This window comes from Caretta caretta, chromosome 9 (assembly GCF_965140235.1).
Source record: "Caretta caretta isolate rCarCar2 chromosome 9, rCarCar1.hap1, whole genome shotgun sequence".
Taxonomy (NCBI): domain Eukaryota; kingdom Metazoa; phylum Chordata; order Testudines; family Cheloniidae; genus Caretta; species Caretta caretta.
The window spans coordinates 37,518,982-37,540,771 of NC_134214.1; the positions used below are offsets into that span (position 1 = coordinate 37,518,982).

At 44.0% G+C, this 21,790-nt stretch overlaps 1 protein-coding gene across 2 annotated transcripts in view; it reads right to left on the reverse strand.

Annotated features, from left to right (window-relative positions):
- The window catches only part of ACSL3 (acyl-CoA synthetase long chain family member 3), a 109,996-nt gene extending 89,003 nt beyond the window's left edge, over nucleotides 1-20,993 (reverse strand). For both annotated transcript variants that reach the window (XM_048863339.2, XM_048863338.2), the window contains exons 1-2: nucleotides 20,834-20,993; nucleotides 3,320-3,438 (exon numbers count right to left, since the gene is read on the reverse strand). The gene's annotated coding sequence lies outside the window, so the exon portion shown is untranslated. The remainder of the gene's footprint in view (nucleotides 1-3,319; nucleotides 3,439-20,833) is intronic.
- Between the last annotated feature and the right edge of the window lie 797 nt (nucleotides 20,994-21,790).

The window sequence follows — 21,790 nt, forward strand, 5'->3', positions numbered from 1 at the left end:
CAGTGCTTTTCTTTACCGAGCTAGCTAGATTAAAGATACCATAGATAAGTATACATGATCTGCAAATTATACCCTGGTTGCAGTTTAGACAATACTGCAATGCTACATTTGGAAGGGTTTCCTCCAAACTAAAAAGGCTAGAAACTGGCGATCATTAAATAAAAAGTTCAATTTTGCAGAAATTGGTAAACAAGCTCCCTAATATCTAGCTCTTATATAGAGATTTTCAACAGTAGATTTCAAAGTGTTTTACAAGGAAGTCAGTACCATTACCCCCATTTTACAGACAGGGGATGTGACCTGCCCAAGGTCACCCAGCAGGCCAATGGCAAAGCGAGGAACAGCACCCAGGTGTCCCAAGTCCTACGCCAATGCTTTATCAAGTAGGCCATACTACCTCCTAAACAGGGAAAATGTATTTTTCACTGTTATTAGGTAAGTGGATTTATCAAGTCTTACTAATTCATGCCCCCACACTTCCTATAAAAAATTATTAAAATACTTTGAACAAAAGAGAATACAGTATTTACAGGCAACTCTGAAAAGTACAAAAAAGTAAAACAAAATTCAACAGGGTAACAGACTCATGAGAGTCACACAATTCTATCATGTTTAATGATCTATACCTTGAAGGCATGGGGCACATGTTCTATTACTCGGGATAAAATTGCATATTCAATTTAGCATCTCAATATTGATATACAAATTTAAATCCTGAAAAACAGATTCATGGTCAACATGAAACACCATTTTGAATCAGAGGGAATCTCACTATTTGAGAAATTGTTGGTTACATTGTATGTTGTTTCTCTTTTCTTTTTTTCTGGTAATGTCTCAGAATTCTAACTCCCAATGTCCTTGACATACAGAAGGTCAAGGTACATTGTGGTACTGAAATTGTAACACAAATAATACAATGCATAAAGGCTCTCTACTGTATAAATAAAGTGAGGTGGCAGGAAAGTACTTTTTGATATAATATCAGAATATGGATGTGTAAAGTATTAGGAGATTACAAATCATTGTGATTAATGAAACATATGGAAGCAAATTAAAACTAGAAGACACCTCCCGACCCAAAAAAAAGTTATAGGAAAGAGTTCTGGGGGGGGAACCCTGAGGCTTTGAGCCACACTGAAGAGGGAAAGATAGCTAAAGAATGAATACATTCTCTCTGAAAACTATGAAGGTAAGAATTATGGAGATTTTATTATTATTATCATCATCATCTAAGAGTCTCCTTCCAAGTACTTCCACTGGGTGGCAGACTAAGCTTTCGCATGAAAAGACGGGGGGAAACGACAATTATTTAAAGAACTTTTCTGTTATACAACTTATTATTTGATCAGTTCTTCAAAGTTTCTCTCCCATTTTTTCTAGAAGCCCCAGGATAAAGGAAGCAGTCCTTCAGGGAGATTTGAAAGTGATAGTGAGATGGGAACAACAAACATGTGGGAGAAGTGAATGGGTCAATACAGAAATTGATTTAAAATACATCAGCAGAACATCTACTTAAGTCTTGAAAAGCAAAGACTAGAAGATTGAAATAAATTCAGCAATGTATATTAGTCCTGAAGGATCTGAAAGGATGAGTACACAGCATTATTAAAATCTTGGGTGCAGCTTTGAGGGGGTTTCTTTTTTCAGTGCACATATTTAAATGTTACAAACTTTCTTTAAATGCATTTAAAGAAAGTTTCCACTTATTTTAGACAAATTATGACTCATTTTTAAGAATAAAAACTATTTAATTACTGTCTTCTTTGAATTATGTATTTTTAAAAATAGCCCACTGAACCACTTCAAAAACTTGCACTCCCAACTGTGCCAGTGAGTTTAGGAGATCTGTAGATCTTGCCATCCACCTTGTAACATTTTTTAAACACAGCAAGAAGTAGAAGTTTCAGGTATTTTCATTGTGCAGATTTTAAAAACAACTACTAATTTTCAAATTTTTGTTTTGGCAGGTTTAATCATACGTAAGCCTGCGAGTCTGTGACTTTCGTAATGGCTAGTGCTGGCTCAGCTGCTGCCCGGCTTGGGCAGCCCCTGCACCAGCAGTTTGGTTGTGTGGGTGGGGGCTCAGGGATAGGGGCAGGGAGTTGGGGAGTGTAAGGGGGTGCTTACCTCGGGGTGGGTGGGCTCCCTGGCTCCCAAGCAGCTCCTAGGCGGCGGAGCGGGGCTCCGCACCACGCACTGCTCACACCCACGGACCCCGCCTCCACAGCTCCCATTGGCTGCGGTTCCCGGCCAATGGGAGCTGCGGCAGCCAGCACTTGTGGCGGGAGCAGTGGAGCCCCTGCCCTGGCCCCTGCCTCCGCCACCTAGGAGCTGCAGGGACACAAGAGCCGGGTAGGAAGCCCCTGACAGTCCCACCAACCCCCTTTCCCCCAGCACCAGCAGGGTCCTAGGCCACACACCACAGCCCAGCCCTCCTCTCCCCCAGTACCAGTGGTGGTCCCAGGCCACCTCCCCAGCACCCCTGGTTACCCCCGCAGGGCACCCACGGCCCCAGTGATGAGCTGGAGCCGGTTCTCAATGGTTCACGCAAACCGGTTGTTAAATTTAGAAGCCGGTTTAGAACCGGCTGTTAAAGGGGTGGGCAAACTCTGGCCCGAGGGTCACATGCGGCTTGCGGGACCGTCCTATCCATCCTGCCTGAGCTCTTGGCTGGCGAGGATCCCCTGTGAATATTTACTCATCCGGTGGCACTCCGAGCCTTCCACGGCAGGTCCTTCAGTGCTGCCGAAGACCCGGAGCAACTGAAGGTCGTGCCACTCAAATGCTGCCGAAGGCTCAGAGCAACTGAAGGAACCAGTTCTTCAGCTTCTGGCAGCTCATCACTGCACGGCCCCCTGCACAAGTTTTAGTCAGGGCAGGTATTTTTAGTAAAAGTCATGGACAGGTCATGGGCCCGTGAATTTTTGTTTACAGCCCGTGACCTGTCCATGACTTTTACTAAAAATACCCGTGACCAAAACGTAGCCTTAATCATACGTTACTTAAGAACCCTATAAGAATGAGCAGTAGCGACTGCAAAGAAACCAAGCTGGACGGATAAAGTGCTTTAATGTGCTTCAGATAAGACATCAAGGATATTTTCCATAAGCTTTGCAGAGAACAGCCTCACCAGGGTGCATATGGGATAAACAATGACAGGATGAATGACCCACTGAGAAGGAATTTCACAACCATTAGGACATCCATAGCACTATCATCCCATTTTGTTGAAAATCTCATCTGAAGGAATTGAAGGTGTGAGCTGGGAGTTCTCTCATGAGAAACATGGAAGATTGCCACAAGGCACTCCTCAACTCACCTAGTGGTCTGGCTGGGTGGAATTAAAAAATTCTTCCTTCCCATTGAGTCGGGTAGCCAAGAGGACACTTTTCACCCCTCCACAAGAACTAGAGAAAAAGTATTCAGGTAGTTTTTCTCCTAGAAGGTAAACAGAAATAATTTGTGGAGTCAAAACCCTAGAAAAACTGGGAAGCTGAGTCTTCCCCAGACATATGAAAATGCAATATTCTTGTACACTTGTGATAATCTGTGTTATCGAGTGCTACAGATTACAATCTGCTCACAAAGTCTGTTTTCTTCAATTTCCATCAATCTCTGTATTACACTGCATTTATGACGACTAACCTCTACAGTAACCAATACCAGTCCTCCACAGGTTGACAGATGCTGTTTAAAATGCTGATGTGTAACCAACCAAATCACAATTAACTTCTGAGTAACTTATTTTTGAAAAAATATTTTTCAAATCTATCCTCTACATGAGCTCTCATTTAGCACTAAGAACATATAAAGTAGCTGTATCACAATGCACCAAAAATGACCTTCCTGCCCCCCCGAAAATAGAAAATTTGGTAATTTTTCAGAACTTTATACCTCTGAAGTTACTTAGCTGATTTGCTTCAAGCTTAAAAAAAATGCATCTGTGGAATGATGCAAAGCATTTGAATTTCCATGCCAAAATATGTTTTTTTTATAACAACCTTAATACACTGTGTGAATAGTAAAGTGTTACAAGTAGGGCTTAGGCCAGATTTTTTTCTAACAGCCTTAACTATGGAATCAGAATTGTTACTTACAACCCCCTACAATCAGAGCCAATCTCCAGCACATGGGGCACAGGCACACCAGAAGCAGAATACATGTAAACACCACATCTCAAACTCCACATACTAAACTATTAATTAGGAACTTCGCAAGAGCTCCTAAGGCAAGGCTGGGGACTTCTCTAGCATAATTTTAGATCTACAGTCATGTTCTCAACCCTGTTCTCAGCACTGGCAGTGTTAGCATTTCCACTAGGCTGTCCCAAAAGGCCCCAGTTCTCAAGCTGGACTCTCTGGAAGGTCCCCTCAAGACTGTCACAATAACCGGTTTCAATTGCCCAATACCCTAAGTCCTAGCGCAGGGGTGGGCAAACTTTTTGGCCTGAGGGCCACATCAGGGTTGCAAAACGGTATGGAGGACCGGGTAGGGAAGGCTGTGCCTCCCCAAACAGCCTGGCCCCCACCCCCTATCTGCCCCTTCCTACTTCCCGCTCCCCGACTACCCCCTTCAAACCCCCCAACCCATCCAACCCCCTCGATCCTTGTCCCCAGCCCTGCCCCGCATCCAATGCCCCCTGCTCCCTGTCTCCTGACCGCCTCCTCTCCCCTCCCCGAACCTCCGCCCCATTCAACCGCTCCCTGTCCCCGACTGCCTCCCAGGACTTCCTGCCCCTTATCCAACCTCCCCTCCCCCTATACCCCACCCCCTTACCATGCCGCTCAGAGCGGTAGGACAGACTTATTGGAAAGCCTGGGAGGTTGGTGGGCGTAAGCCACACTGCCGGCATGGCTGCGGGGGAGGGGCCAGGAGCTCAAGGACCGGGCAGGACGGTCCCGCGGGCTGTAGTTTTCCCACCTCTGCCCTAGCGACTTTGCTCATTCTTTATTCTGAAACAGTGCAAAAAGGAGCAGCAGCTCAGATTCTAGTCTGGTGAGCTCCTTTACAGAAAGGCAGTTTACATGGTAATGTTAAAATCATTCTCTTGTCTCCTCTAGAATTCTACAGACGATCGAAGGGAAAAAACAAACAAACAGGAACAAACCTTTTAAAATAGTTTTAGACCTTATACTTCATGAAAAAGCAAAAAAAAAAAAAAAAAAAAAAACCACAAACACACAATTTGTCCCCACTCCCCCTTTGCAGATCACCTTAGGACTAATGGCTACACACGCAGGTCTGGAAAGGGTCAATCAAAGAGGATAATGCTTATTGTCTATACCTGCTGGTGGTGGGATAAAGAAAGAATGAGAAATCGCAAACTATTTTTAAAATATAAATGGAATGCAACGTTGTTCACTAACAAGATAACAGGAAGGTGTGGTTTCTAGAAGAATGAAGGAACCCAGTTTTTCTATAAAGTAAAAATATTCACCTTACAACAGTGCCCATTAATGCAACATTAAGAGCAAAACATTAGCGTCAGGAAACAAAATATAAAGTTCTTAAAGAAGCATTACTTTGGTTGTGTTAACACTTCCTATTTATTTTATGAGATACAGTTAACATTTAAAAAAGCACAACGAGATCCAGTGTTTGGAAACTGAAGTAGACAAATTCAGATTAGAAATAAGGCACACATTTTAAGGTACACAGTGAGAATAATTAACCACTGATGTTGTGAATACTCTGTCCCTTTACATCTTTAAATCAAGACTGGAAATCTCTTTAAAAGATATGCTATTGTTCAAACAGAAGTTATGGGCCAGATGCAAACATTATCGAGCATGGTTCTTTGGCCTGCATTAAGACAAATAGATTAGATCAGTGGTTCCCAAACTAGGGGCACCACTTGTTCAGGGAAAGCCCCTGGCGGGCAGGGCTGGTTTGTTTACCTGTCGCGTCCACAGGTTTGGTTGCTCACAGCTCCTAGTGGCTGCGGTTCGCCATTCTCGGCCAATTGGGACTGAGGGAAGCGGCACAGGCCGAGGTAAACAAACTGGCCTGGCCTGCCAGGGGCTTTCCCTGAACAAGCAGTGCCCCTAGTTTGGGAACCACTGGATTAGATCATAATGGCCCCATCTAGACTTAAAATCTATGAATCTATTAAGCTAGAATGTTAACTAGATTAGATAGTATGTGCAACATTTAATATTGTTTAACTTTTATAAAAGGCTTTCATAAGAAAGAAAACCCCAATCTAACTTCATTCAGGACCGATATGTAAGGTTATAAATAAAGTGTCTACTTCAAGTCTGTTCATAGCCCTCTTAGAGTCCTCAGTATTGTTGGATACACTAATAGCTATGGATGCAAAAAAAAAAACAAACAAAAAACAAAAAAAAAGGTCTTTTACTCCTCGCTAGGACACTGCTCCATCCTGTCACACTCTGATATGACCATGGTGATCTATAATGAAAGCTGGTTGTGAAATTTTTGTCAAAAATGCATAGTCACCAAAACCAAAACTTTTCACAGAAACTGATCAGTTTTGAAAAACTTCAGTAAATAAGTTCTCTCAGGTCCAGGATTGAATTTCTGGTCAAAACAAGACCCCTGCAACTCCACCCCTGGGCCTCCAGAATAGCCAACAGCCCAGTGGTTAAGGCACTTACGTTGTATATGGGAAACCCTGATTCAAGTCCCTCTGAATCAGTCAGAGCAAGGACTTGAGCCTGGGTTTCCCACATCCCACTTGAGTGCCCTAATCACTATTAGGCTGTTATTCCATAGAAGGGAAAGGGGGTGGGGGAGCCTCTCTTTGGTTTTTCATAACAAAAATGTCAAAAAGTGAAACCTTCATCCCAATGCAGAACAGGAAAATTTTGACATTTCAAACATTTTTGCATGATGACAAAACCATTCCCACCCAGCTGTTTGTTACCTCAACTTGACTACTGCATCCTTAGGTATGTTGTGTTTAAATCACTGAACTTAAAAAGACTCTAGCTGATACCAAAGAGAGCATCCACCTACTTAGCAGGAATCTGAAATTATATCAGACTAATTGTTGAACAGCACATATTGTGTTCCAGCTCTGCTCTTAAAAGTCTTCCATAAGACCCCAACCTTCAACAAACATTCATGTTCATGGAAATTGAGGTTGTTTTCAGCAGTTATGCTTACTAGACCAATGAAACATTAACTCACAAGAGTAAAACCAGTAATGGTTGAAGACAGAACTTTCAAGGTAGCTGGCCCACAAACATGGAACTCACTTCCAGAACACAAGATATCACTGCCTTCAAAACAAAACTTCCCTCTGCAACACACATACCCCAACCCAATTTTCCAAGTATTATCTCCCTTAGAATAGCAAGAGAGGCAGTGTGATCTAAAGGATAGGGCACTGATCCAGGAGTCAAGAGAAATGGGTTCTATATCCAGCTCGGACGCTAACCTGTTGTGTAATCTTGAGCAAGTCACTTGGCTGCTCCCCATCTATTTCCCCTTGTGAAGATATGCACTACTCCTTTAAGGGACAGGGTGGAGCCTACAGCTAAGCAGAGCCTGGGGTGTAATCAAGGAGGCTCTGCCCCAACCTAGGGCTGGGTTACATAAACAGGAAGAGGGAAGGAAAGGCCATGCAAGCTGCAGTGGTTTCTCTCTCTTTGGCTCTAGATGAGCCTAATCAGACTCAGAGTATGTCTACACAGGGATAAATAACCCACAGCACAGCTGCGGCTGTCCTAGGTCAGCTGACTTGGGTTCATGGGACTCGGGCTGCGGGGCTCAAAATTGCTGCGTAGACCATTTGGGCTCAGGCTGGAGCCTGAGCTCTGGGACCCACAATTCTCGGAGGACCAGTCATGGGTTTTTTATCCCTGTATAGACATACCCTCAGGGTACGTCTACACTATACATTTAAGTGGTCCTATGTTAGGTCAACTTACTATAGTGGTTCATGTCCACACTACCCTTTTTCTGTCAGTGTTGCGCATCCTCACCAGGAGCACTCCCATCAATTTAAGAGGGGCAGTGTGGGGTGCTGAGAGCCAGGACTTTCAGCTCTGCATGCAGCTCCCCACCAGGAGCCTGACTTACCTCCCCACACACACCTTGGCTCCCCACTGGGAATGGGGCAGCCAACTGGACTCCGGAAACGGAGCTCCCACCCAAGCACAGCTGTGCTCCCAGTGGGGAGCAGGGAGCCAAGAGTCAGGGGAGCAGCCGGGCTCCTGGCAGGGAGATCCGCACCCAGAGCCTAGTCAGTTGCCTAGTCCCGGTGGGGAGCAGGGAACTGACAGCCCAGGTGGCAGCCCAACCGGGAGGAGGGAGCCTGAGCCAGGAGCCTGGGTGGCAGCCCAGCTTGGAGTGGAGCAGCAAAGCTGAGAGTCGGCTTTTTGGTCAATTTCACGACTCCAGCTTGATAAGAATGATAGCCAACAGATGTAAGTAATGCAGTGTCTACGCTGCATTGCCCTAACTACACAGGCATAAGCCCCATGCCTCTTGTGGAGGTGGAGTTTTATGTCAGTGTAGTAGGGCACTTACATTGGCAGGAGCAAGGCTGTAGTGCATACACTGACATAATTAGGTCAATGTAAGGCAGCTTACCGTACACTGACCAAATACTGTAGTACAGACCAGGCCTCAGAAACTTGGTGTTATAGATTTAAGTTTGGATCCTGAGGTGGGAACCTTATGAACTGTCTACTGTAATGCCTCCTGTCCTGAAGCCTTATTAAAAAGGGAATATGATATTTTGTTAATGTGTATTGACTTCTTCTTGCTCAGGCTATTAAACTGAACATATTGATGCCAATCAGGGGAAATTAAAGTGGTGCACACCTGCCAGGGAGGATAAAAATCAATGATTTTTCAAATAAAATAAAGAGATTTTTTTTTTTTAATTTAAAATTGCATTTTTTGATAGATTGTTTTTTTCCTCAAAAAGCATTTTAAAGAAAGATGCATTATAGCTCAAAGAGGTCTCATCATGGAATAAGGATTATAAATTCTAATTCTATAGCATGAGAATATATTCATGTAATGTTTAAGAAAAGTTTTCCAAATGAGTTCCAATAGTTCATGGATTAGGGACCCCAATTTTATGGGGTTCTAGGGGCTTCTGTATAGATTATTTAGGTTAATCTTTCTATCTACCCAATGGGACTCGGTATCTTCTAGACTGAGCACTATCAGAGATGCTTAGTTTTGCAGTTCTCAAACTGTGGATTTCAGTCTCCAGAGATAACATGCTTGTTAACAACAAAAATGTTTTTAAAATAAATAAATAATAGAGGTGAGAAATAACCCTATTGTCACTCTGTAAATTTGTGTACACAGAGTCAATCCCTTACCCCTCTCTAAAAGTGCAAAGTTTCAAAAAGTTCAATGAACAGAAGATTGTTGGGGGCAGAATAGATCTGGACAAGGAGAAGCCTGGAGATAAATGTGAGAAGGGAGGGACAGGCAGTAGAAACAAAAGTGAAATTGTTTGAGCAGCATATTCCAGAAATCGTGAGGTCTTTCTGAGTGTAGCCTTCATTGATTTGAGATCTACCATACAATTCTTTCACTAGAAGGGAAAACCTATAATGACAGCAGGCCATAATAGAGACCCAGTTGGGGATTATTTTAATGAAGTTCCTCTACCTGTGGGTAAGACAGGTATGCGTGCAAAATGCAAACAGTACAACAAAGAAATGTAAGGCTGGTTGCCCAAATGAAACAACATCATGAGAAGTGTTCCCTCTCAGGAGGGAGCTGCGTTGAAGATGATGAAAGGAACATGTCTGAACATGTAGAATCTTCAGGTTGGTAAACTTTTTTATTTCATACTTCTTTCTTAAGGACTGCCTGTCTTCCTTCTAGACTATTCTTGAATTCTCACGTTTGAGCAAAAAATATAGTTGTTACTCTATGGTACTATCATTTTAGATGCAGTTGTGATATACATAAATAGCTGAAATAGGTAGATCTTCCTTTTACAATTTCACCTTTAAAGTAGTACTGAGTGTCAATGAATAATACTAAATGAGCATTATGGTAATAATAATTAAACAACTACATTGACTTATTTTGTTTAGGAGAATCAATCCTCAACATACAGGATTCTGAAGACTATCCACCTTCAAGATCACCACCATTTTCTATAGTTTCAGAGTTATCTGCCAATGATAGTGTTTCAGTCACATCATTTATGTCACATAGTATCACCTGTAGCAAAAAGGAAAAAAAAATCTCCATCACCCAGAAAACCACCATAGATAAGTTTGTGATAAGAACCAGCAGATTACAAAAAGAGGTAATTGATGAAAAACTGCTCAGCTTGTTTATGCAACAAACTCTCCTTTCCCTAGGATTGAGAACCCACACTTCATTAACATGGTTCAGTCATTAAGACCAGGATACAGTCCACCCAACAGAGCAGATGTCGCCGGCAAGTTGCTGGATAAAGTGTATGAAAGAGAAATTGAGCAGTGTGCAAAAGGTCTAGAGGGTGAAACTGTTAACCTGAGTCTTGATGGGTGGAGCAATGTCCACAATGATCCTGTTGTATGTGCTTGTGTGACAACAGAAGGGAATGTCTTTCTTACAGAAACAATTGATACATCAGGAAATGCACACACAACAGAATACTTACAAGTAGCAGTAAAAGCTACAAGAAACTGAGAAAAAATTCAAATGTCTGGTACGCAGCTTGGTCACAGACAACGCTGCAAATGTATCTAAGATGAGAAGAAATTATTTAGAAGAGAGTCCCAAACTAATAACATATGACTGCAGTGCTCATTTGATGCACCTCCTAGCCAAAGACTTCAGTGTTCCAGAAATAAAGGCTAATGTTGTTGAAATTGCAAAATACTTTCATGACAACCACTTTGCAGCAGCTGCTCTGAAAAAAGTGGGAGGAACCAAGCTAACTCTCCCACAAGATGTGCAATGGAACTCAGTAGTGGACGATTTTGAGCACTATATCAAGAACTGGCCTAATCTGATGACAGTTCGTGAAAAAAATAGATGGCACTGTCACAGCCAAAGTTCTCAACATTGGGCTTAAGAGAAATGTTAAATACGTGCTGAGTACCCTGAAGTGTATTTCTGTAGCCTTGAACAAAATACAGGGAAATAGCAGTTTTATTGCCGACGCTGTTGAAATTTGGAAGGAATGGAGTGAGATCTTAAAAAGAGAAATATGCAATGACAGAGTTAAGTTACAAGCATTAAAAAAAACAAATTGGACAAACACTATCTCCAGCTCATTTTCTTGCAACTCTTCTCAATGCTTGGTACCAGGGTCAAACTTTAACTGCTGAAGAAGAGGAGTTGGCTATGACATGACCATCCAACAATCATCCATCCATAACGTCAAGTATCATAACCTTCAGAGCTAAGGGTGAACCGTTCAAAAAATAGATGTTTGCTGATGATGTTTTAAAGAAAGTCACACCAGTGAACTGGTGGAAGTCACTTAAGCACTTGGATTCAGAGACTGTTGAAGTGATCATCTCACTTAAGCGCAGTAGCTTCTTCTGCCAGTGTAGAAAGAATATTTTCTTCCTTTGGACTAATTCATTCCAAATTGAGAAATCGTTTGGGACCTGAAAAAAGCAGGAAAGCTTGTTTTTCCTTTTCCAGATTATGAACAAACAGGAAAATGAAGGTGAAGACGACTGATTCAGCTGCAGAAGCCAGTATTTTAAGTTTCGCACATTGACTTGGCTGACAGTCGATTTTGGGTTTTTGGGTTTTTTAACTATATTTCATTTAACTATTTTAGTTAAAAACAATTTTAATAAAAACAAACCTGATTTTAAAAAACTTGAATGTTTAACTAAATGTTTAAATTCAAAAATTAAATATGCTTGGTTTGTTAAAATATTATGTTTGCTGTTCAAGAAAAAATCCAGAATACATGATATCGTTTTATTTAACTAAAAGAACAATTTAAAATGTCTGTCTGGTGATGTTCTCCTCCTAATACAGCATGGCAAAAAATCCTCCAAATATTAATGATTAACCTGTTGATTTGGAGATAGTTCACCTCCAAATGACTTCATAAATATCTGTTTCAATTACCTTTGGTAAATGAAAAAACGAATCATTCACTAAAATGAATCTGAAAAGTTTTCAAAATAAATTACTTTAAAAATGTACCTTCTAAAAATGAAACCTGAGTTGTAAAGAATACGTATTAAGGTTATAACAATTAACAAGAATGCACTTTTATGCATAAATCCATGATTAAATCGAGTCTTCCTGACTAGTGATTTAAATCAAGTCCACTCTGACACCTGCACCACCACACCAAGGCTTGCCCACACTTTTACCCCTCCGTACTTGTTGTTTACCATGTCTATTTATAAGGTAAGCTCTTTGCGGCAGGGATTGTCTTACCTTTTTTTTTTGGTAGTGCTTAGCCCAACAATGCACCGATCTCAGTTGTGGTCTCTAGGCACTACTGTAATATAACTACACAAAAACATGGTCTAATTTAAGTGAAACAAGAAGCAATTAACTAAAATCATTTTCTAGACCCTGTTTGAAGCTGTATACATTGTAAATTCAGAATTGATGAATTCATCGTGATGGCCTCCTTTGCCTCTTCATGCAAAGGAGTCAGTTTGTCCCACAACAAGAAATTTTACTGAACTAGTACAGCTTGGTAATTAACTATACTCATATGGAGGATAGCTGATGAGCATGACTTCCTCCTCTACATATCTTGCACTCTGTCTCTTGCTTCTGTGGGACTAAGCAAGCGAAATCAGCCCAACTTTACTACTGTGGGCTGCAGATTCAGTACAAAAATTAGGAACAGTATCCGTATAAAAGTACTTTAATCCTTTTTTAGAGCATTGGGTAGAAATGGTCAGCTGTTTTGGAAGGTGGACTGAAGACTAGGTTCAAAATATATTGGTTGAAAGAGTGGCTTTCCCTTTCCCAATTGCTTGAACTGGACAATGTTGAAAGTCAGCGAGATTTTTCAAACCCCAACAATTTCAACAATTTTTCAACCTCAACAATTTCAGGTTCAAAGCTGCCAAGTCTCTCTAAGAGACCTTGTATTTTTCAAGGAATTTGAAGGAGGCACAGTTGTGGTTTTGCTTGCTTTTAACCAGCCAGGAAGGATGCAGATCCATTTCACAGGTTGCAGCTCTAGACATTTTTCAGAGCTCCTGAGCTTCAGTATGTGTGATGGAGCCAAATTCAGCCAGAAGTAATAGGGTGAATAGTACAGCCTAGTAATGGAGTCATTAAGATTAAGCTCAAGTTGGCATTCTATGGCTCTATGTGAGGCTAGCAGAGATCCACACACAAAAGCACAGATCCTAAATATTACCCCTCTAAGGCAGAGCAAGCAATTGTACTTGTATGTATATAGTACCTTCACATAAGGGGCAAGACTTGAGGCCCTGGTAGGGTGACCAGATGTCCTGATAAAATCAGGACTGTCCCGATAATTAGTTGTTTGTCCAGCATCCCAACCGATGTACTGTCCCGATATTTTGTTTCGGCGGCACTCCAGCTTTTTTTTTTTTTTTGCTTGGGGCAGCAAAAACCTAGAGCCGGCCCGGGAGGGGGTGGGAGGGGGTAGCCCCTCATGTGTCCCAATATTTTGTTCTTGTCATCTGGTCACTCTAGGCCCTGGAGCTTAAACTTCAATCATTCCTACAAGCACAAAATCATAGCAGAACAATAAAGGCTCAGTGGAGCTACCAAAAAAAAAAAAAAGTAACTATCGGCCAAAAAGAAAAGGAGTACTTGTGGCACCTTAGAGACTAACCAATTTATTTGAGCATGAGCTTTCATGAGCTACAGCTCACTTCATCGGATGCATACCGTGGAAACTGCAGCAGACATTATATACACACAGAGATCATGAAACAATACCTCCTCCCACCCCACTGTCCTGCTGGTAATAGCTTATCTAAAGTGATCATCAAGTTGGGCCATTTCCAGCACAAATCCAGGTTCTCTCACCCTCCACCCCCCCACACACAAAGTGACCACTCTCCCTACAATGTGCATGGTAATCAAGGTGGGCCATGTCCAGCACAAATCCAGGCTCTCTCACCCCCCCCCCCTTTTTTTCCCCCCGGGACACACACACACACACAAACTCACTCTCCTGCTGGCAATAGCTCATCCAAACTGACCACTCTCCAAGGTTAAATCCAAGTTTAACCAGAAAGTCGGGGGGGGGGGGGGAGGAAAAAACAAGGGGAAATAGGCTACTTAGCTACTCCCAGTCTCTATTTAAGCCTAAATTAATAGTATCCAATTTCCAAATGAATTCCAATTCAGCAGTTTCTCGCTGGAGTCTGGATTGGAAGTTTTTTTGTTTTAAGATAGCGACCTTCATGTCTGTGATTGCGTGACCAGAGAGACTGAAGTGTTCTCCGACTGGTTTATGAATGTTATAATTCTTGACATCTGATTTGTGTCCATTTATTCTTTTACGTAGAGACTGTCCAGTTTGACCAATGTAAATGGCAGAGGGGCATTGCTGGCACATGATAGGTAGGAAAAAACAAGAGGAAATAGGCTACCTTGTTTTTTCCTACCCCCTCCCCCCCGCAGACATTCTGGTTAAACTTGGATTTAAACTTGGAGAGTGGCCAGTTTGGATGAGCTATTGCCAGCAGGAGAGTGAGTTTGTGTGTGTCTCCGGGGGGGGGGGGGGGGGGGTTGGAAAGCCTGGATTTGTGCTGGAAATGGCCCACCTTGATGATCACTTTAGATAAGCTATTACCAGCAGGAGAGTGAGTTTGTGTGTGTGGTTTTTGGAGGGGGGTGAGAAAACCTGGGTTTGGGCAGGAAATGGCCCACCTTGATTATCATACACATTGTGAAGAGAGTTGTCACTTTGGATGGGCTATTACCAGCAGGAGAGTGAGTTTGTGTGTGGGGGGCGGAGGGTGAGAAAACCTGGATTTGTGCTGGAAATGGCCCAACTTGATGATCACTTTAGATAAGCTATTACCAGAAGGACAATGGGGCGGGAGGAGGTATTGTTTCATGATCTCTGTGTGTATATAATGTCTGCTGCAGTTTCCACGGTATGCATCCGATGAAGTGAGCTGTAGCTCATGAAAGCTCATGCTCAAATAAATTGATTAGTCTCTAAGGTGCCACCAGTACTCCTTTTCTTTTTGCGAATACAGACTAACACGGCTGTTACTCTGAAACCTATCTGGGCCAAGCATCTAAACTGCATTAATTGCCCTAACATGAACTGGAAAATAAAAAGATTTTACTACCCACCCCACCCCTCCCAAGAAAAGGGACCTACAGGAGTAGCAACAGACAATAGTGAGTACTTGCTTACACCACCAGCAACAATAAGAAGGAATTATGTAGCAGTTGGTGCTGTGGCTCCTTATAAATAATCAGATACAGGATGTGAGGAGAAATGCAGGGCGTGCATGCAGCTCCTGTGGAACCCACCATCCAGAAAGTTTTAAACTGATGTTTAGATCATCAGCTACCATACTGTTTTAGGGGTCTATGCACCAAGGCCAGAACACACATTCTAGAACAGGGATCAGCAACCTTTCAGAAGTGGTGTGCCGAGTCTTCATGTATTTACTTTAAGTTTTTGCATGCCAGTAATACATTTTAACATTTTTTAGAAGGTCTCTCTATATAGGTCTATATATTATATAACTAAACTATTGTTGTATGTAAAGTAAACAAGGTTTTAAAAATGTTTAAGAAGCTTCATTTAAAATTAAATTAAAATGCTGATCTTAAGCCGCCGGCCCGCTCAGCCCGCTGCCAGCCTGGGGTTCCGTTCACCTAGGCTGGCTGCAGGCTGAGTGAGACCTGCAGCTGGGACCCCGGGTGGCAAGGGGCCAGCAGACAGAAACCCAGACTGGCAGTGGGCTGAGCGGCTCAGTCCGCTGCCAGTCTGGGGTTCCATCCGCCGGCTCCTGCCAGCCAGGGTCCCGGCTGCTGGCCCCGTTCAGCCTGTTGCCAGTCTGGGATCCCGGCCCTGCCCATGTAGAGTGGGTACCTACCTTCTCCCTGGTTCTAGCCCATTCTCTTCCTCTCTCTCTGCACTGAACTGAGGGTGGGAAGTGCACTGAGCACAGGGCTGGGGGTGAGGGAGCAGGCTGGGGGTTGGGGTGTAGGGTCTGGCCAGGAGCTAGAATGAGGGAGGGGGCTCAGGGTTGGGGCAGAAGGTTTGAGTGTGGAGGGCTTATCTGGGCAGCTCCCATTTGGTGCGAGGGTGCAGGTGAGAATGGCGGGGGGTGTGTGTGCAGGAGCTCCCGTTTGGTGCTCAGGGTGGGGGTGGGAATGTGGGGAGTGCAGAAGTCAGGGCATGGAGTGTGGGGGGCTGGGTATGTGTGGGGGGTGCTGGAGTCAGAGCTGGGGTCTTGGGGGGATGCAGGGGTCAGGGCAGGAGGCTGGGATGTGTGGGAGGTACAGGGGTCAGGGCAGAGGGCTGGGAGTGTGGGCTAGGGTCGTGGGGGTGCTCCCAGCCCCCTGACCAGAGCGGCTCACGGCAGGGGGCTGGAGGGGATATGCCCTGATTCCACCCCCCCTTCCCCACCTCTTCTCTGCCTCCTCCCCAGAGCAGTGAATGCGCTGGGGCTCCGCTTCTCCCCCTCCTGCACAAGGGCCATCAGCTGATTGGCTGAAGGGAGGGAGAGGAGGAGGAGGGGCAGGAACCCAGCACACTAGGGAAAGAGGCAGGGGAGGTTGCCTGTTCTGTAGCAGCAGCCAGCAGGACCAAGCTTCTTCACCCTGCCCCCACAGGGGGCAGAGAAGAGCGGGCCGGGGCAGGCAGGATTTTTAATTGCACGCTGCTGTCTGGGTTTGACAGCAGGCTGAGCGGGGCCGACGGCTGGGACCCAGCAAGCAGCAGTGTGCCATTAAAAATTGGCTTGTGTGCCATCGGTTCTAGAACAGGGGTCGGCAACCTAACACTCTTTAATGAGGACGTAACGCTGCCAATTAAAAAAAACTAATTGAGGGAAAAACCTATATTAAACTAATACAGATCTAGTTTCCTCAGCTAGCATGCCCATCAAGCTAAAGATGTCAGAGCATGCAGAAACTCAAACTTTGCCACAACTATCAGATTTTTGTAGTGTTGTCGGCAACTGCAGACTGATTTTAAAGCCCCCTGTACTAATAACTGTGTGAGTGAACCCCTGTGCTCAGGCAAAGCCCCTTTTGACTCTCAGTGGATGATCAAAGAGTGAAAAAAGTTCAGACCAATATATCAAACAGTTAAAAGGAAAACAAAAGTTCCCTGTTTTTTAAATCTGAAAAGTATAGCACCACCTTTAAGGAATTATCTGAAACCGTATTTTAGCTATTTCTATCTCGTATATACCCCATTATCTATACATTTTTCAACTTTATAAAAGAGCTACCTCACTGATTTAATTATCGTTGAATTAAGTAATAGATGACCACTAGAAATACAGTAACATGTAATTTTAAAGTGCTGATGAAAAAATCATTTTTAGTACATTTTATGGGTGTCACGTAGTTGTATTTGTACAGAGAAAGGCACAACACGACTGGAGAATATCTACAAATTTCCTTTCCCTTACCTAAACTTAAAGAACTAGCAAAACTGAAAATTTTACACGTCTAATTTACTTAAACTTTTTGTTTTCTATATTTTTTCAATTTGGACAATGTAAATAGACTATCTGGTTTCTCTTTTTAGACACTGTCAAGTGAGTGTCAGGTCCTGGTTCTCATGCACTAGTACAATGCTGCAAAGTTTGCATTCGCCACTGGTTGGGAATATTTATTTGTTAAAAAGTTACACTGGAATGTGATATTATACAGTTGGGTGTTTTGGGTTTGTTTTGTTTTTAGCATTGTTGTTTTAAATACACAATCCAAATTCGGCCTGTCTCTTTCAAGTCCCTCAATCTCTCTTTTCCAGTCACTTGTTCTCCCTCTCCTACCCCACAAAAACAAAAAACCAAGATGTACCATCAGACAGGACATATTCAGGACAGAACAAAACGTTCTGCTTCATGTCCGTCTTTTTGTGTGTCATTAACTCCAAACGCTTTCCTTGAAATAAGCTACATTATATTTACCATTCCCACTGTGTGGAGAGATACAGCACCAGTACGATCACCCATGAAATCCTCTCAGCCTAGACAAAATAAAGTCTACTCACCTCATATACAGGTTTCAAAACAACTAGAGCACCACAATAGACATGACTGAGCATCCCCATCCCTTCTCATTGCTCCTACTGCAAGGCTGTAGTGTGCAATAGGAAGTTTTAAAAAAAAATTCTCAGGGATTGTCTACACTTACGGTGCAGCTGCACCGCTGTGGCACTTAGAGAAGACTCTACCTGCACTGAGAGGCGAGCTCATAAGTACTCCACCTCCATGAGAAACAGTAGCTATATCAATAGGAGAAGCCCTCCCACTGACATAGTGCTGTCTACGCTCGGGGTTAGGACAGTATAACTGCATTGCTCAGGGTGTGTGGATTTTCCACATCCCTGAGCAAAGCAGATATAAATACAGAAACTGGTAGTATAGACCAGTGGTTCTCAACCACAGGTACATGTACCCCTGGGAGTACACAGCGGTCTTCCAGGGGGTACATCAACTCATCTAGATATTTGCCTAGTTTTATAACAGGCTACATAAAATGCACCAGCAAAATCAGTACAAACTAAAATTTCATACCGTCAAGGGCTTGTTTATACTGCTCTATATACTATATATCAAAATGTAAGTACAATATTTATATTCCAATTGATTCATTTTATTGTACGGTAAAAATGAGAAAGCAAGCAATTTTTCAGGAATAGTGTGTTGTGACACTTGTATTTCTCTGTCTGATTTTGTAAGCTAGTGGTTTTTAAGTGAGGTGAAACTTGTGGGTACACAAAACAAATCAGACTCCTGAAATTGATACAGTAGTCAAGAAAGGTTGAGAGGCACTGGTGAAGACCAAGGGCGTGTCTACACTTGCCATTTAAAGTCCAAAAAGTCCCTTTTTTGCGCAAAAACTGTGGAAGCGTCTCCCCTTGCCAATTACTTTTTGCGGTGAAACTCAGAAGTTTCACCGCAAATAGAAAACCACCTCCACAAGAGGCATACAGTTCTTACCGGTGATACTTTTGCGGTGATGTGCAAATGGAGACACGTTCTTCCGGTTTACACAGCTTTTAGCCTCTGGACGATATCCCACAGTGCCTATGTGACCACTCTCGCCAGCAGCTCTGCTGCCAGGTAAACTGCCATCTGCCCCTCCCCCTGTAAAGCCTTGGAGAACTTTGAAATTCCCCTTCCTGTTTTCTTGGCAAATACTCACTTATCATCTGGCCAGGTGACAATGGCTGCTCCATGGAGCAGCGGATCCCCTGCTTGGAGCAATGCTGAGCTACTGGAGCTGATCAGTGTTTGGGGAGAGGAGGCTGTGCAGGGACGCAAGATGCCCCATGATCATGCCCCCTCCTTCCCACAAGACCTATCCTCAAAATGGAGAGAGCTGTACTCTTGAATAGCTTCCCTCAGTGTGCTGCTCTCATTGGCGATGGAAGTGCTGCAAATGTGAACACAATCTGTGGAAGTAAGTGAGAACACAAACCAGCGCTTTTCTTTTACTGATTCTCTATCACCGGTGAAACTGACAGCGCAAAAACTCTGCAAGTGTAGACATAGTCCAAATCGCAGTCTTGCAATGTTGGGAGACCTAATGTAGCTGGGACTGAGACTTACTCTGAGACTAAAGGTATTTCTATGCTACAGCACTGCACCTGTGCCACTATAGTGCGGATACTTCCTACATCAACAGAAGGGGTATTTTTGTCCATGTATATAATCCACTTCTCAAGAGGCAGTAACTAGCCCAACAGAGGAATTCCTCTGTTGACCTAGCTGCATCTAGTCATGGTTAGGTCAATTTAACTACCTTGCACGGGACACTAAGTTTTTCCACAGCTCTGAGTGCTGCAGTTGTCAATCTAATTTTTAGGTGTAAACAAGGCCTAAGTTATTGTCCCTTTAAAGAGTTACACATGTCATTAGACCAACTGCACATGGGAAGCAATATCTGTAGTTTCATTTCCTGGGACTGTTATTTTGCATTGGAGGATCAGGGAAGGAAACTGAAGGGACAACTTGGAACTTACAGCAAGCAGCTCCTAATGCAAAAAGATGCCATTCATGACCCCAGCTCCCTAACTAAATCCCAAATTCCTATTTACTTGCCCTTCACTGAAGCTGTAGCCCAATTTAAACAGCTTCCCACATTCAACCAGTCTCAACATCCCCATCCAGCCATTTCCCTTTCCTGCCATCAACCCCACACGTTACCCAATACATGTGCCATACACTCTTCTCCTCTTGGTCCATCCTTACTCCCCTCCCCCTTGAGCCCTCCCACACCCACCAACTTCAGCCCCACCAGCCCCATCCCCTCCCCCTTGAGCCCCTGCTAACCTAAACCCTCCACCAGCCCCCTCACATCCACCTTCCTCATCCGCACCTACCTCTCTCGACTCCCCACCCCCTTGACCTCCCACACCCACCAAGCACACCGCTCCAGCTCCCACCTCAGCCCCCTCCACACCCACCATCCTCATTCCGCTCTCCCTCCAGCTCTCCCACACCCACCAATCTCGGCCCCACTATCCCCACACCCAACAACTACACACACACCCAAAACCTAACTCCCCAGCTCCTGGAGCCCCCCCACCAGCATCGTCGCCGCCACCATAAGGCCCCCTCCCACCAACTCACCCCTGTGTCCCCTCCCCCACCTACTGGAGCCCCCACCCCCACACAAGGCCCCTCACACGAACGCACCCCTGTGTCTCTTCCCCTCCCCCCGAAAATGCACCCAAGCAAAAGAGCAGCTGCCGGCCGCCGGCCGCTCTCACCGCGCCTTGCCGGATCCGGTGTCCAGGCCGCGACGCTGGGGTCCAGCCTAGGCTCCGTGCCCACAATGCCAAGCGGCTCCCTGCACTACCCACCCAGCCGCAGCCCCATGTCCCGGCACCGTGGAGCCAATACAGGCCCGGCTTAGGCCCCGCCTCCCCGACCGCACACACCTCGCACAAACCGACGCAGCTGCGGAGCACCCTCATTCCATATACATGAGGAGCGCTCAGTGATTGGCCGAAGCGGGGTGGCGCGTGAGGGGCCGGCTCAGTAAATTATTAACGGTTGCCACGCAGGGGAGGGGAGCGCGCGAGCTGCACAGGGGTTACTACAGGGCGTTCGCTGCCGGGGTCAGGCGCTGTCGCGCGCAGGGCGAGGGAAGGCGGGGCCTCGGGACGGGGAAATAGGCTAGTGGGGCTGAGAGCGCGAGTAACGGATTTTCACTGAGACGGTGCTACAAGTAACAGTTACCATTCAAACGCACTAGTGTCCATGGAGTAATTTATTATGCAAATAGTGTATATTACTGCACATTGTGTAAATAATTACTATGCAAACTATTGCCTCATTTAGTGCTGTAATATAATCCCCAATCACTTTGTAAACTCAAAGATTTACAAGCACTTGAACTGTGTCATTTTAGTTAATTTAAAGAAGGAGCAACATTTTAAATTAGGGAGATTCATTTTGTGTTTGCAGATGCTGTACTATTTGAAAATAAGTATCAACGCAGCAACATTATAATCAGAAGCACAAAATGAAGCAATTTTTTTTTAACTTCTAGAGCATGCGTACACTATAATATGAACATTTTACCACTCTTAAGTATGTTGAAGTAAGTGTGAAGTGGTAGAGAGATAACCACTTCCCCCTAGGCCACTTTCTCCATTTTTTTTTTCAGTTGCTCCTATTAATTTTTAGCAGGGCACAGTTCATACCAAACAGTTAAAATGATT